At 45.2% G+C, this 15559-nt stretch overlaps 1 long non-coding RNA gene and 1 other non-coding gene across 2 annotated transcripts; one reads left to right on the plus strand and one right to left on the minus strand.

The window, feature by feature from the left end:
- Positions 1-8868: 8868 nt before the first annotated feature.
- LOC135316213 (uncharacterized) lies at positions 8869-13313 on the plus strand. The gene is made up of 4 exons (XR_010375648.1): positions 8869-9399; positions 9632-9687; positions 10767-10975; positions 12064-13313. It is a non-coding gene; the product is annotated as an uncharacterized LOC135316213 (long non-coding RNA).
- TRNAT-AGU (transfer RNA threonine (anticodon AGU)) lies at positions 9726-9798 on the minus strand. The gene has a single exon. It is a non-coding gene; the product is annotated as a tRNA-Thr (tRNA).
- Positions 13314-15559: the final 2246 nt, after the last annotated feature.

The raw sequence follows: 15559 nt of genomic DNA on the forward strand, positions 1-15559 counted from the left end.
CTTTCTCTGAGAAAGCTGAGCTTCTTGGGGCATCCCTTTACTGCCGAGACAAGATTTAAGCACTTTAAATACTCTTCTGAACAGTGGCTGGGAAAAGCTGAACTGATAATTCTTTGAGTGTTGACCTCAGTGTGGTCATTTGTGCTGCAGGTTTTGTGGTTTGGTGGCTGCTTCAGATACCTGCCACAGCTCCCACAGACCTCTTGCCACATGCAGATGCTCACAATCAGGACCACTTTGGATTTGCTCAGTGAAGCACTTTTGGTTTTCTTGCGCCATGCAGTTGAGTGATGCTCAGCTCATCCTGCGTTGTAAAACACGCACTCCTGATGTATTTGGTTTCCCTCTGTGATGCTCTTTGCGTACCAACGTTCCCTGCTTGTGGGGAAGCAGCAGGTGCATGGGCCACTCCTTCCACCCTGGAAGCCCTGGACATTTTGAGCTCAGCAGTACCTGTGAGCTGGGAACACGGTGTGAGAGGTGAACTGAAGGTGACTGAATGAAATCCTAAATGCCTGAACTCTGTGTGGTCTGCAGAGAAATGTGAGACCTTTCCAGCTGAACTGGTTCTGTGAGGACGCTGTGCTCAGGAGTCACATACCAAGAAAATGAAGAGGAAAAACTCTACAGGTGATGTAGTGTTACTGGACAGCTGTTTTCCTGTGAATTGCTCACAGATCTTTTCCCTTAGGCATTTGATGCTCAAGCTGATGCTCAGGCACTTGATACAAGCCTCTGAATCAGCACCTCAATTCCTAAATGCTTGTGTGAACCCAAATCTTGGTGTCACCTCGATTCTCACTCCAAGCACAGCTATCAGTGTCTTGCTTGCAGGGGTCAGGAGAAGTGTGGGCATGATGCTCCTGTCCTGCAATCCTCTGCAGCTAGACTGCTTATAAATCACACCCTGCTAATATCTGTCCTTGGGTCATCACTGCCTTGCATTCCCCGAGTCCCAGGCTGCTCTACTGCCAAATTGCCCATCTGCATACGGGGTGACCAGCATCTGTCCAGGTGAGAGATAACCTAGACTTCCAGCCTGTGGAAACAGTGGTGAATGCCAACTGAGTGCCATTTGCCCCCGCTTTGCCTTGTGTACCCAAAAGTATGTCCCTGACTTTGATTTCCAGACAATTAGATTACTATTTCTGCTTGAAGCTTAATATAGTAGACGGCTCATGATCTTTGCATTTGACGCCAACATTGTCCCCTGTGAGATCCCAAGGAGATCTTGTTTGTATTCTAGGTGGGGAGTGTGTAAAAGTGGCAATTTCTAGTATGAGTCAGTACCTCAGTGTTTGATTAATTCTCTACTTCTGAAACTCTGATGAAACTAAATGGCTGGAAGCCCCAGAGGAAAGCTATGGTACAGGAAAAATTAGAAGATATAGAACAGAATGTAGCTTAAATTAGTGGGGCCAGAATGCAAGGACATAAACCATCAGCTGCTATCAGAATATATAATTTCAGTGCTTACTCCTCTCACCCTGCAGAAAGGGCATGACCTTGTCCCAGTGCCTGAGGAAAGGCAGTAGAGAGTGTCCAGCAAGACAGGAGGAATTCTGCCTAAGTCCCACTGGCAATGGTTCCATGGGAACATTCCCCACTCACCTGCAAGCTTAGAGGTACAAAACAGCATCAAATCTAATGGTATATGGCACAGACGGACCTATGGGGCATGGCAGTATCCAGCACGGAAAACGGTGTAGCTTGAATCAGGGAGGGTTCCAGTGCAGAAGAGGTTCTGGACGACATCCAGGGTCTGGACTAGGCCCAGGACTGGACTCAGGGCTGTGATGAGAATAAAATTTACCTTGGGGTAAAGGCTCAGCATATACAGTATTTACACGTAGAAAAGCAGATCTCCAGCTGAGGGGAATGGCTGTAGCGTCTCAAGTTGTGATGGTGTGCGCCAGCTGAGGCTCTGCCCTGAGGCTATAAAAGGGGTTGAAATGGAGCCAAGGCTGCATTTTGGCCATCTGCTTGGCTGGGACCAGGGGGCTGAATTTGCCATTAGTGTTCCATGAAATATAAAACAAGAGTTGAGGTTGTCTCTGGACTTCATTAACACTTTGAAATGCCAGGGGAATATCACATTTGACTACGGGGCCAGCACAAGTCAGCAGAGAATCTAACATTTCAGTTCCCACTCAGAAAAACCCAACAGCTTTGTTTCAGTTCTGACTGCTCATTCCAAAATCAACTGAGACAACCAGTTATTGTGAAAAAAGCTCATTGCCAATGAAACCATCTGAAAAGTTTCATTCTGTTCTCTTTGGGGATATTTGACCTCTTTCGTTTATGCTCAGTCTGTGAATTTCATGGCAGAAAATGAACTCCTTGAAACTAATCCTTTAACTTCTCAACCCTTCATGTTCACTTGTTCTTGGTATAGGATGAACTTCTCCTGGTGTCAGCCTTGAAAAGGAGATGGGATGGATCCTTAGCCGATGCGCCAAGCAGAGTATCAACGGCAATATAATTATGCTGCCTTCCACCAGCATCGATGCAGCTGCATAGTTACCGCCAATTGTATTTGAATCAGGAAGTTCTTGTATGGTTCCCAGGAAAATGACCTCCACAAACAAAAACAGAGCAACTCCTACAACATGGTTTTATTCAAAAGTGAATGTGTCACACCCTGGAAGCATTCAGATGGACATCCATGTGATGTATAGTGTCTACTGAAATTGCTCTTTTGCTTTCCAGCCAGAAACACCTAAATACAGAGAGCAGCTTGTTTGTGTTCAGCTCTATGAAAGCATTCTCTGCACTACGGCATATGCTGAGCTATTCACTACTGTGCTGTTTCTCTGCAAGTTGGATCCTGCTACTCCTACTGCTGCGGAGGGGGAAGGAGTGAAACAAGGTAAAATAAAAGCAAACATACACCTCAAGCAGCTCTGCCTTCCTGAGAAAGGAAATATAAGGCTCACTTGAGAAAGGAAGCAAATACCAGGCTCCCTAATCACGCTGTTGACTTCATTGCTCAGGTTTGTGACTGGTGACGAGCTGGGGAATTACAGCCGTGGGTGTATAGGAAACCCAAAGGCCTGACTGTAGACTTACACTCATAAACCCTCTCCAGTCCCCACAAATTCTTGGAACGCTTTGGTTACAACAGCTGAGAAAACAAAACAAAATGCAATTCACCTCCATCCTGGGCGGAAGTAGAAGAATTTCTTGGCAATTTGAGATCCTTTTGTAAAACTGATTATACAAAGAAGCAAATAACCCAACTGCGAAGGGAAGCTGTGTGAAGGGTTTAGTTTGGACACATCATCTGTGTAACTGAGTCTTAGACTTGAAGAAAAAGAAGAATTCTCTGTAGGTTTGCTGAAAGTTTTCCAGGGAGCCTGATGCATCTTTGCTGGAAGCTCAATACCCAGGAACTCTTCCAGAAAGCCCAGGTGCTGCCCTCTCATGGTAACAGGGAGAGCCCCAACACTGTCTTAATGCAAGAGAGGGCAGATAAACTGTGTTAGACTTTTGAGACACCAGGTTTGATACTGGTGCTAATGCTCCATCTCTTCTGTAGCTGTGGTTACCTTGAAAGGCGTTGCTGGGCACTACAGCCAAGAGGGGACAAGACTTCTGGAGCTGTGCAGTCGTGCAAGGCTTTCCCACCACCTGCTTGCCCTGGGTGGAGGACTAATGCCTCCTGGTGGTCCCAGACTCATCTCACGGACAGCGCAGAAATGGCTCTGTGCACTTCCCACTGCTAGCGAGGTCTGGCTGCTGGGGTGCCTGGGGAAGTCCTGGCCGGCACCTAGAGGCGCACATGGAAATGCAAGGGTCACCAACTGGGAATGCTCAGAAAGGGGGAGTCAAAGCAAGAAGGCAAAAAGCAAAGGCTGGGAAATGAGGAAAGGGGAAAGGGAAGGTGGTGTAGGGCTATGGACTGACCGTGGAAGAGCGACAAAGCTGGAGCCCAACAAAGAACTGCCAAAAGCTTCAACTGTGAAGACGCTCCAGACACAGCTATGACCAGCTAAGATGAAGACAGCCACAGAAGCGTGAACCTGAAGCTTGACTAACAAAATGCCACAACCCACTGCTTATGAGGCCCCATTTGGTTTGGCAGAAAGCAAGGGTATGGCTGTGACTTTAGGGCTTGACTCTCCCGGTCCTGTTTCCTTCCTCAAAGTGGAGGCTGTGTAAGTCTGAGCTTTGACAGACAGCAAAGAGAAAGACTTCTCCATCTGTGCCGGTGTTCCCCCAGCAGCACTGCAGGTAGGACAGGCCACCGGCATTTTCACCTGGACATACATGGAGAGAAAAACTCTTCTTCAGATTAAAAATAATGTAGAAAATTGAGAACATCTGGAAGTCCTCTTCTGGAGTGAAAATGATGCAGTTGTGCACTACAGTCCACAGTGGCAATAGAAATGAAGGTGTAGCTACGATGGTGCAGAGATCTGTGGGAGGAAAGGGTTGGAGAGTATTTCATCAGGCCAGTTGTACCAATTCCAACAAAAGTTAATAGCTGGCCTAACAGAAATAATTAGATCGTCCTATCTGGTGAGAGACAGTTACGGAATGAGCAAATTAAGCATAGCCGGTGCTGTCTCCAGACAGCTATTTGCAGCGTGCCATTACCAGAGACTCTGGGCAGAGGACTGAGCTGCTGTGCTAGCAATGGGCAAGGCTGTACACCACTGAGACCATTTTAATCTGTCCCTGCTCTGCTCTTACAAGTTTTAGGGTAAGCCTGGCTCATCTGACCCACAAGATTGAAAAGAATTGAAGGAAAACAAAGAGAAATGCTAAGCTTTCATCAAAAACCTATTAAGGTCCCTACCATTTACTCTGAGTACATGAAATGGCCTTTATTACAGTCATTTTTCTGAGCACAAAAGCTACTTTCAATAAAACCGGAAGGGAAAAATCATTACAAACTTGCAAGAATCAAGGAGCATCTTGCAGAAACTCTTTGTCACGAAACAAATTATAAAAGGCTATAAATAGATGACCATTATCAGAGCAACTGAGCTGTATTACTAGGCTCGCTGAACAGGGAATGGACTGTTTCCCTAACAGGCAGTCGGGAGGTGAGGCAATCAACAGGTACATCACAAGCTCTCTGGGGTGGAGGAGAAAGCAGGCCTAGAGTCATTACCTCCTGTTTCTGGAAATGGAAGAAGCATTTGGAGAAACAAGTTACTTAAAAGACTGATAAAAAGACACATGGATATACACAAGTATTCACACAACAGAGGCCACTGCTGAACTTGGACAAGGTCATATCACCAGTGAACAGAGTACAGGGTGGGAGCTCTTGGCTCATGGAGTCTAGCTGTGCTATCCAGCTCCTCCATACCCTGCAGCTGCACTAGCTGACTCTCGTGGGCTTTCTTCCTCCTGTTGCTTAGGCTGCTTGAAAAAATTACTCCTCCAATTTTTAGAGATTTTTTTTTTTTAATTCCAGCCTAATATGTTCATGTTAGTGCCATAATTCAGTTTAAATAATTCTTTCTTCTTCTAGTTGTTAACTGCTGTGGTATTTATATCAGCTAGTTATGTCTGCTTTCAGCCTTCCTGATGCAAGACTAAACATAACAAACTCCTTACATCTCCTCATCTAAGGCAGCCCTTCCGTTCTTCTGCTGTATCCTCATAGCAGACTCCTACCCCCATCCTGGATCTGCCTTTCAGTTCTTATTTGCATGGCAAGGTACCTAGGTGAAAGCAGACATGGCTGGCTTTTTGTAGTTTGATTAAATTTGCAGTAATTACAGCAATCTTTTTTCCTTCCCCCCCCCCCAGGTCTTTCATGGAGGAATGAGCATGTTTTCTGGGAAGATAACCTCATATTCAAACTGCCCTGATTGGGTCACTGGTGTCTTGCTGGTTGAGTCCAGCAGAACCATAATATCAGTACTAAAACCTGAGGGACCTGCCATTCAGAAGACAAGGTGTCCTAGTCTGTTCAATACATGTGGAAATCGTAAGGGTGAGCACCACAGTCAGCAAGAGACTGGGATGCTGCAGCCTTTCCAGAAGCGGGTGTTGTGCAACTCACACTGGATGCTAGGGGAGAGTCCTGAAAACCTGCCCCATCCACCTATGGCTTTGAGACAAGTTGCCAGTGCTGTTTCCTGGCCGTGGACTGCTTTTGGGGTTTTCTCCCTGAATCAGGGTGTGATCCTTTCTACACATTCATGCAGAGATATTTGCAATATGGTGATATTGGGCAGAAGTGTTTGATTATGAGCTGCTGTATCTGTCATCAGCATGGAGATGACCTTTTTCAGCTGCCAGGCTGCTGTGTTTGTAAGAGGCTCATGTATTGGAAAGAAATGGCAGTCAGTGATAGGTCACCAAGATTTTCAAGGCTTCTTCTGGGAGGATGCCATCTAAGTACGTGGCGCTGGCAGCAGGCAGACTTGGGGAGCACCAACGCTACATTCACATCAGTTTTAGTGCATGGTGTCTTTGCATTCCGTCTTTCTGGGCAGCCAGAAGGTCTCACTGAAGCTGTTGCATTACTGAATTTTATGGTAATGCTCTTTTCAGGACTTGGAGTTCAGGAGAAGCAGGTAGTGACTGCACCGGCTCCAAGAGATGACAATCTCCCTGGGAAAAATTTTGCACCAAGGTGGTGGAGAAATCTTCAGTGGTTGGATGTGGGTGGATGACACGTAGGATGTGCATGGCCTTCCCTGTGGATACTGTGGAGCTCCTTGCGCCAGGCAGACAGCTACACACAGCTATTATTGAGGAAGGTCTCTGTCCTCCTGTCTTGAGGGAAACCTGACTTTACTGCATTTGAAAGAGATGCCTCAGTCCATGGCCACTGCAAAGTGTGGATGAACCTATGAGCACTTCTCATTCTCTCTCTTTTTTACATTTTACTAGCTATTTGGTGCGAACTATTTTATTCTAGGGTTTGCATTTGATTTTCCCCAAAATGCCAGTTTGGCTTTCACAGAGATGTCAGCAGAAGGACTGGGAGGCCAGCCGGTGCGTTTCCTCCCACCGAAACATCCATAGCGTAGCTGTGTCCAGCTGAGCAAGCTGCCCTCTTTGCACAGTTTATGATTTTTAGGGTGTGATTTATCTGACTGTATACAGGTGTGTGGTTCAGGGTCTGTGGAAAAGCTGGGGCTGAGGGAGGAGGCAGCCCAGGGACATGGTGCAAGAGGATACTGCAGCACTCGGGTAGTGGTGTAGACCGGTGCTGCCAAGCAGAAACCTTTGATAGCTGAGGTCATCCTTTTTCTAGAGTGCAAGCAAAACATTTAATGTTTGTTTTTAAAACACTATTATTAAAAACACAATATCCTTTTCTGAAATAAGGGGTTGAGCGCATTCATTCTGGGAGAACTGGAGAATAGATAAATTTCGGTGATTTTTCCCCACTCTGAATTCTGCAGTGCTACGGATTTTATTAGCTATTTTTCCTCCGGGTTGAGGCTACAAGGCTGCTATCTGACCCTTTTTTATGTTAGATTTTAACATTAGCCTAAGTCATGTTTATAAATCTAAAAACTCTTTAAACATGGAAACATTTTCACTGGCTTTTGCTCAGAGTTTCCCTCCCTGGATCACATTATTTATTGGTTGTTTCCCACATGACTTAAGAAATTGATTAGTTCAGGCATATGTGGCCTTCACTGGAACTGAACTAGAGGCAAAAAAGGAGCTCTGCTAACATGGTCCTTGGATTCAGGGAATGACCATGGGCACCTCAATGATCCGGGCTGCTGGGCCACAAAGTTCAATGTTGTTTATATTGGGATAAATGATTTCTCTGCCCAGCTTGGTGCAACCCTTGGAGGGAGAGCCTGGAATGAAAAGCATGCCAGAGAAATGCACGGCATCTAGGATGTTTTTTAAAAATAGAAATGGTATTCTGAAGTTTTCAGGAAAATATGAAAAACAAGTTATCATCGGGGATACACAGGGAGATACCTTTAAATCTCCCTAAACAAAGCAATAAAAGACTGTCTAGATCTGGATTAGTAACGGGTCACTAGTCACAACTTTAAAGGGCAGGAGTTCTTCCTCAGTAAACCCAGAAGTGGACCAGCCTTGTTACGGTCCTTGTGGCAGAGCTACACAATCTTTCCTGCATCTCTGAAGGCAGGTGTAGCACCTCCATTTCACAGGTCGGCAAAGATGAAGAGGTGCCATTCCTCTTTCCCACATTTACATGGTCTTCAGCATATGGCAATAAAGAACTTTGCCCTCTTTGCCCCTCCTGTCAAGCTCTATCTTTGAAAATCCCTGCTTTCAGCAGAGAAAAAGATGACGGATGATTGATACAAAGGGATTTAGCTAGGACAGGGTCCAAGGTCCGCTGTTGGAAGTGATCTTTGCATCAGGCCCCATTTAACAAATGGCATCAGTATGTTTGGCGTTATGCATTGCAGCAGAGTTATTGGGGATAAGAGTTTTTACATTAATATTAAGTACCACATAGATTAAGAATTCAGGAAAACAAATCCTGAACATTTGTCATTTCTGCATAGAGATGAAAGACGTTAATTTTTCAAAGGATCATTTCCGTCACTACCAGGCTCAGCTAAGCTGAAACCATGAGCCTGATCATAAACGTGAACTTGAACCACAAAGATCTTTTTGGATATTGCTCAGCAGTGTCATATGAACACAAAATAGAGATAAGCCAGAATGAGGGACAGGGTAAATAGATGTGTAGCCACAACAGCCTAGAAACAAATTCACTTTTAGTAAAATACATCTGCACGTTTTCCGGTATCTTGGGTTACAATAACAATAACTTGAGCTAGTTTATTAGGTTGCAGATTAATAGGAAGCCTGCTGACTTCTGTTTCTTTAGCCTCACTGTGGTATATACAGAGGAAAGCTAGGAAACTCCTGCAGGTCAATTCTCGTGTGGAGAACGAAGCTGTAATGTGCTTGCTCTTTTGGGAAAACAGAGGTGTAAGGAAACAGGCTGAAGAGAGGTGACCAAAGCGCCGTGTCCCTCCTGGTCCTGGCACCCAGTGTCCAGCTCCACAAGACAAAAATGCTTCAGGCTTTTGAGCCTTCTTTCCCTCAAATGGAAAAAGCTCTTTTCAAATTCAGAAACACCCTTTTACATCACTGATTTGGATCCTTTTGATGGAACAAAATAGGAAGTCTACTTGAAAATGAGAAAGAAAATGGGAAATGTGCAAAGGCAGAGTATGAGATCTCACAATTCTGGACTGCAATTCATTGACCTCAAGGTGCAAAACAGGTTAATTTCTAGCTTTTTTTTCTTAACAATGATAACTTTCCAGCCCACCCCAGCAGAACTCTGAAGAAGACCAAAGTTACTGTTCCTCCACAGACCATATTTATAATTTTTTCAGCCAGCTCTGAAATTACTGAGCTCTGGAGACATCATTTGATTGTCGTGCTGAAATATGAAGAGATGAACCAGATCTGACTGTAAGTATCTAGCAGCTATTTCAGATTTATTCATCAATGAGCTTCACAATGTCTGTGGGGTTCAGAAGGCTTTAAATCCCATTATTAGGTATTTCCTATCTCTGATTGCTATACTTTAGAAATATTTTGAGGTGTTCTTTTGAGGGTTTAACTCTGACCATTGTTATTTTTCTCTGCTTCTCATTGCCTGTTATTTGGTATAGGTGTTATATGGTGTTTGTATTTCACCTAGGCTGGGGTGGATGCTCCAAAAGTAACGCCAGTGACGTTTCGGAAAAAACCAGAAAGGTAAGGCTGTAGATCTTCACAGGAGGCACAGAGGCCATAGGCTCCAGTGAGATTTGAACTCACGACCCCTGGTTTACTAGACCAGTGCTCTAACCCCTGAGCTATGGAGCCTCTGAGCATTGTGTGCTTTTCCCTTCACAAACATTTCATATAATAATTTTCTCTGTTAATTCTAGAGTGAAATAAAACCTACTCTGCTACTTTGTGCCACTCCAAGGATTTTCTGTTCTCTTTCCAAATGGCACTAACAAAAATGTCAGAGTCACAAAACTAGCAACACACCAGGACAACCCAAACCTGGATTTTACTCTTCTTCAGCTCACTCCTGCAAGGACAGCAAGAGTGATACGTGGCTACCCTTTTCCCAGCCAAGTAGCTTGGGAAGTTTACAAATAAGAAGCAATGATATTTGGCCTCTTCATAGTTGTTTCACTAATTTATCAAAGAAGGAAATTAAGCTTCTAAAAAATAACTCTTTATATCCCACTTCTTTGCTTTGGAAATCAGCTGTGTATTTGCTCTTTTCCTCTTGGCTTTTCAAACATGCCAATTCTTTCTTAGGAGTCCATGATGTGCTTTGGGCACTATGTGTGCGCTGTCACATACCTAAGGTATTCTTTGGTGTCTGAATTTTCAGGGTAATCTTTGCTGTAGTTTCGTTCTTTGCTGAAGGCAGCCAGAAAGGGGTGTCATAAGGAACACTCCCAGCATTTGTTCTGATTTCTCCCTCATTAACATACCTGTGAAATGTTAAGAGCCTCAGTGCCTCAGATGCCGTTGGCTAATTATTACAGTCAACAGAGCGCGTTTTTCTGTTTTTATATTTGTATGGCATAGCTCTGTGCTTGTTTCCAACCCCCGGATTTTGTGTGACTTTTTGAAACGGCTTTGTCAGACAGGATTAACCAGGCGGTAAGATTCCTCAATGCAACAGCTTTACACAAAGTGGCTGGATTATATTTTTTTTGGGATGTGTCATCTCTGTCAGGAAGATTCCTCAAATCATGTATCCATCACTGGAAGCATCTCATGCTTCCTTCTTACTTCTCTTACTTCCCTTCTCTTCTGCTTCTTGACAGGCTGGAGAAATGGGCTGACAGGAACCTCATACAGTTCAGCAAGAGCAACTCCAAAGTCCTGTACCTGGGAAGGAACAACTCCATGGACCAGGACATACTGGGGGCCAAACATCTGGAAAGCAGCTCTGCAGAACAGGACCTGGAGGTCCTGGTAGACACAACGTTGAATGGGAGCTGTCAACGTGCCCTTGCCACCCAGAGGTCTAATGGTATGATGGGCCACAGATGGCCAAGTATTGCCAGTAGGTCAAGGCAGGCGATCAGGTGATTCAGCAGTAGTGAGGCCGCACCTGAGACATACTGCCATATGTGGCAGTGGCCATGGTCCATACTGCCTTTGCTTTGGACTCGCTGCTAGTTTTCAGTACCCTGAGGGTTGTCAGACAGTGGTCATGACAGTGTGGTTTATCACGTTCACATCACGCACTGTCATGCCCTTCCAGTTGGTGGGGGGGAAGGGGTTATTCAGTGCCATGATTTTCATGGATATAATCTGCAGTTTCTGCCTCCTTCTGCATCCATCCTCAGCATCACAACACTTCCCACACTCCGTGCCCTGTTACAGCTTTGCAGCCAGCCATGCAGCATGACTACTTTCTCCTTTAAAACCAAAGGCAATGAAATAACAGAAGAAATTGCCTTCATATGGCATCAAGAGGGATAACACGTACACCAGGGCTTTCCAGGGAGATGGAAGCACTGTTCTAGAGTGGCTGTTTGTGCTCAGGTGTGGCCAGGGTACGTGGCCTTATGAGGGAGGCCGAGCTGCCAGCAGATGGACACATGTTGTCCCCTGCACAGCGGTGCTCAGTTTGGGGCAACTTTCAATCCTATGGCTGCTGCCACACAGCATGAGGCTGAATAAGCGCCTGACTAAAGTCTTGCCTCCAGTTCTCCTTGTTTCTGCTGGTTTGCCACTGATGCAGCAGCTGTTGCAGCTGCAGAGGCTGCTCAAGCCCTCACAATGCATGCCCAAACCTGGCTCATGTCTGCCTCAGCATGTAGGAAACATGGGAAAGTGGAAACTTTCCTACTGTAAGGCAGCATTTTACCAGTCACTTACATCAATGAGATACTGCTGGATTCCCAGTTTCACTACTGAAATCGTGCCATGTGGTACAGTCATTTGTAAGCTGTAGCTCCAGCATCTGCCTTTACTGTTGGAGCTCTTTAAATTGAGAACCATGATGTTGCTTTTTGGGGTCATGTCTTACTCCGCTGAGGGAAACCAAGGCAGGTTGTCCGCTGGCAGTGAGCAAGGCAGGGCTACTTCAGCTCTTTCTCCTTCTCATTGCAGAGGAGGCAGGAGGGGAGCATCCAGCAGATGGAGTTTTTGTTTTCTTCCTTCCCTGCTCCTTTATCAACAAAAAGATCCTCCCTTGGTAAGCCCTCAGGATGCCAATTCAAGGAAACACATGGAATCCGATAGTCTGTGTGACTGGCCATTCCTCAAAGTCTAAGTTTCCAGCTGGGGATGAAACAGCAGCAAATGTGGGGTGAATGTGGAAAGAGCAAGAACCAGGTGATGGAACAGAAAGTCGTATTTAGCATTTGACCAAACGTTGGACAATGAGATACCATGTCATCCCGATGAATATTTGTGTAGAAGTGGTAAATATGAGCAGTACCAGGCTGACTGGGAGACCTCATATAGAGCCTCCACCTTAGTGTTGTGCCCTGGGCTGTCACTTGGATGATTTCCAGGCACAGGAGAAAGCAAGCTCTTTCCCTGCAAAGTCTCTTGTCCACCATGCCTTGGTTTCTTCACACCAAGTAGGCAAGTCCTGCAGATCTGGGGTAAAAAAGCACAGCCTGGAGTACCTCAGATTTGAGGGCAATATTTATGGAGGCTCTGTCAGCCTGCAGAAAGTCTGGGAGAGGATGCTGGTCGTGCATCAAATCCTTAGGCACAGAAATGCCTCACAGCAGAGGAAAATGTACAGCAGCAGCTGAAGAGGACTCTGAGTTTCAGGGTCTTAGTCAAAGAGAAAACATCAGTACAAATGGTTAAAGGGTGACTCAGAATAAGCCACATTGTATCTATTATTCCTGGTCTTTTTGTGCAAGAAAATTGCTCTCTCTGAAAAAAAAAATTGGAAATTAAGGCCATCCATCCTCCCAAGCATAGAAAAACACAAACCCTCATTAGGTGGGCTGAAAAGCAATTCTCAGGCCTTTATCTGACAAGCTAAGAGCATGATTCTGTCTATAGCATTTAAGGGGAAATGATGAATTACCTGGCATGGGTTCAGTGCCTGAGCTTGGCATTGGGTAAACTCACAAAGAAGCCTGAAGCCAATCAAGCAACTTTGTACAAATCCTGCTGATAGCAGCCCTTTGGGGCACACAGTCAGGACATAGACCAACAAAATAATTCTGAAAATAATAATGAACATCCCATGGAAGAACATGTGCTTGGAGCATGGCTTACAAGAGCAGCTGAGCTTGTAGCCTGGGAACACATGGCTGAGCCATGAGAGACACTGGCTGGCAGAAGGAAATAAGGGGAACAATTTTGTACAGGCTGTTTTCAGACCCTGATTTGAAAAATAATATGGTTTAAATCTATACTGATGCAGGAAGCACTTTGATGTGAAATAAATGTTTCTGGTAATGGAAAGTGATGGAGTGGTGTGAATGCAAAAGGCTTTCTGGTGCTGGAAAGGCTGTCTCATTGCTTTCCTGAGTGAAGCTCTGCTGCAACTGCATAACTCAAAGTCAGTGTTTCCTTAGATACTTTGATATTTTCACCTCAGTGGTAGACCCTTGCAATGCTGAGAGATTTCCTGGGAAGGAGTTGTTACTGTCCTAACAAGTCAGCTAATGCCACTACCACCCCTGTGCTTTCGCCTCTGGCACTAGTGAGCACAGCACTGTCCCCACAGCCTGGTGCTGTCTCCTGATTTCAGCTTTTCTTTGGCCTCTGCCACCATCCCTGCCCACCCCAGAAGCCTCTCCAGGCACAGTCCCGGCTTTGCACTGAAGCTCCCATGGGTAACATGTGGCTGCTGAGGTCTGAGCCAGGCCAGGCGGGAGTTTGCACCTTGCCCTGAGACCAATGCGCCAAGTAGGGCTCTACCTACGTCCTCAGATGAAGTGCCTGGAGGGTGCAAGGCTGGCACTTATTCCCTTTTTTACCACTAACGTTCCTGCAGGTAGCTTACTTCCCACAGCCTAGAGGCAAACCTGCCTCCTTCATGGATCCAGTGGAGTCTGGCCCAGTTTGACAAGGGCTGTTAGTCCATTCCAGCCTTTCTCCATGTTGGAAAGCTGCAAGATTCCTCTGCCAGCTGGTAAGAGGTTGCCAGCTCTATTGCGGCAGTGCAGCTAGGATCAGTAGTAAAGCACACACGAACACCTGCCTTGCCACAAAAACCATGTGAACCAAAGCAAAACTGTCTCCTGCAGTGCTGGGAGGGAACTTCTGAGGGCCTCTGAAGGGAATGCTGCTGTGAAAAGTGAGGAAGACTAGAAGGAATAATAATTGCTAAATGAGACGTAAATGCTAATCTATTTGCTAGGTCCATGCAGTGCAGGCCGCCTCTGCTACCAACGGGCTTGACAATAAAGGAACTTTCTGCTGGTGGAGTCTGAAGGACCTGAAACATCTTGCCCTTAAGTCCTTCCGTGCAGTGCCTTGGCCAAGTCCTGATGAAAGGTTTGTCCAGGTTCATTATGAAACAACGGTTAATTAAGGCTTTAGGGCCGAATTTTCTTGTTCAGTGGGAGTTAAGCTAATGAGAAACCATCTCTTGATTTGTTTTTCACAGTCTGTTGACTGGATCTAAGCCGTGTTTATAGCCAGGTGCTATGGTTTGGCTTCTACTCTAAGAAACGCTTGATTATTAAAAAGATATACAGCTCTCCCCTAGCATTTCTATGTGAGATACTTCTTCAGTTCAAAACCAACACCAATATATTATATGCAATCACAGATCTTCACTGGGCTGTTGACATAGTTCTACTTTTCTTCTGGAATAAATTCTTCATCTTCTTCATGTGGCAAAATGTAGCAGTCACCCTGCTATCAGGCATGATTCGGCACTCACCTAGGAGCAGTCCTGGTGAAGCTGGCTGCCTGGGCTCTGACAGCAGCCCGCCATGTCCAGCTGTTAGTGACTAAATTAGGATAAAGAGAATTTGGTGGGAGATGGTGACAATTGTGAGAGTTGAGGAATTCAGCAGGGTGGAATAGGGAAACTTAATACAACTGCACAGTTTAGAGATAAAACGTGTATTTCTTACTGTCTCTATCCCAGTAAGTCTGTCTTGCTGAGATGTTTATCTAATACAGTTGGCTTTTCCAGTTCTCATGACTGACTTCTGCCCTGGTCAGTCCCATCCTGCTGGCTGCTATTTGCTTGTGGAGCAGTATGCATTGTGCTTACCCATATTGGCTGCTGTCAGTTAAATTTTGTGTGTTTAGCTGCAACAAATTTAAATATCGTCTGACTGCTTTGGCAATACGAGTCTAAGGATAGATTCCCAATGCTTATTGCAGATTCCAAGCGCCAGAAAAAAACCTTTTAGATTGTTTCTCCTAACAGATTATTCCTGTCTGCATGCCTGTTTTTTCTCATCCAGACTGCTTGACAATGCTGTTGAGTTGTCCCAGTTTTACCTATGAGATGTGGAGTATGAAAAGCAAAACCTGACAGTTAAAATGCTTTTGCTTTTCATGGAAAATAAAAGCTTCCACTATGTGTTTTGCTTTTACGGAGAGATCAGGGAAATTGCTACAAAGTGGAAATGTTTGTGTATGACAAATTAGACCTTATTGGCATGAATCATGG

The sequence above is a fragment of the Phalacrocorax carbo genome, chromosome 18, assembly GCF_963921805.1.
Source record: "Phalacrocorax carbo chromosome 18, bPhaCar2.1, whole genome shotgun sequence".
NCBI lineage: Eukaryota > Metazoa > Chordata > Aves > Suliformes > Phalacrocoracidae > Phalacrocorax > Phalacrocorax carbo.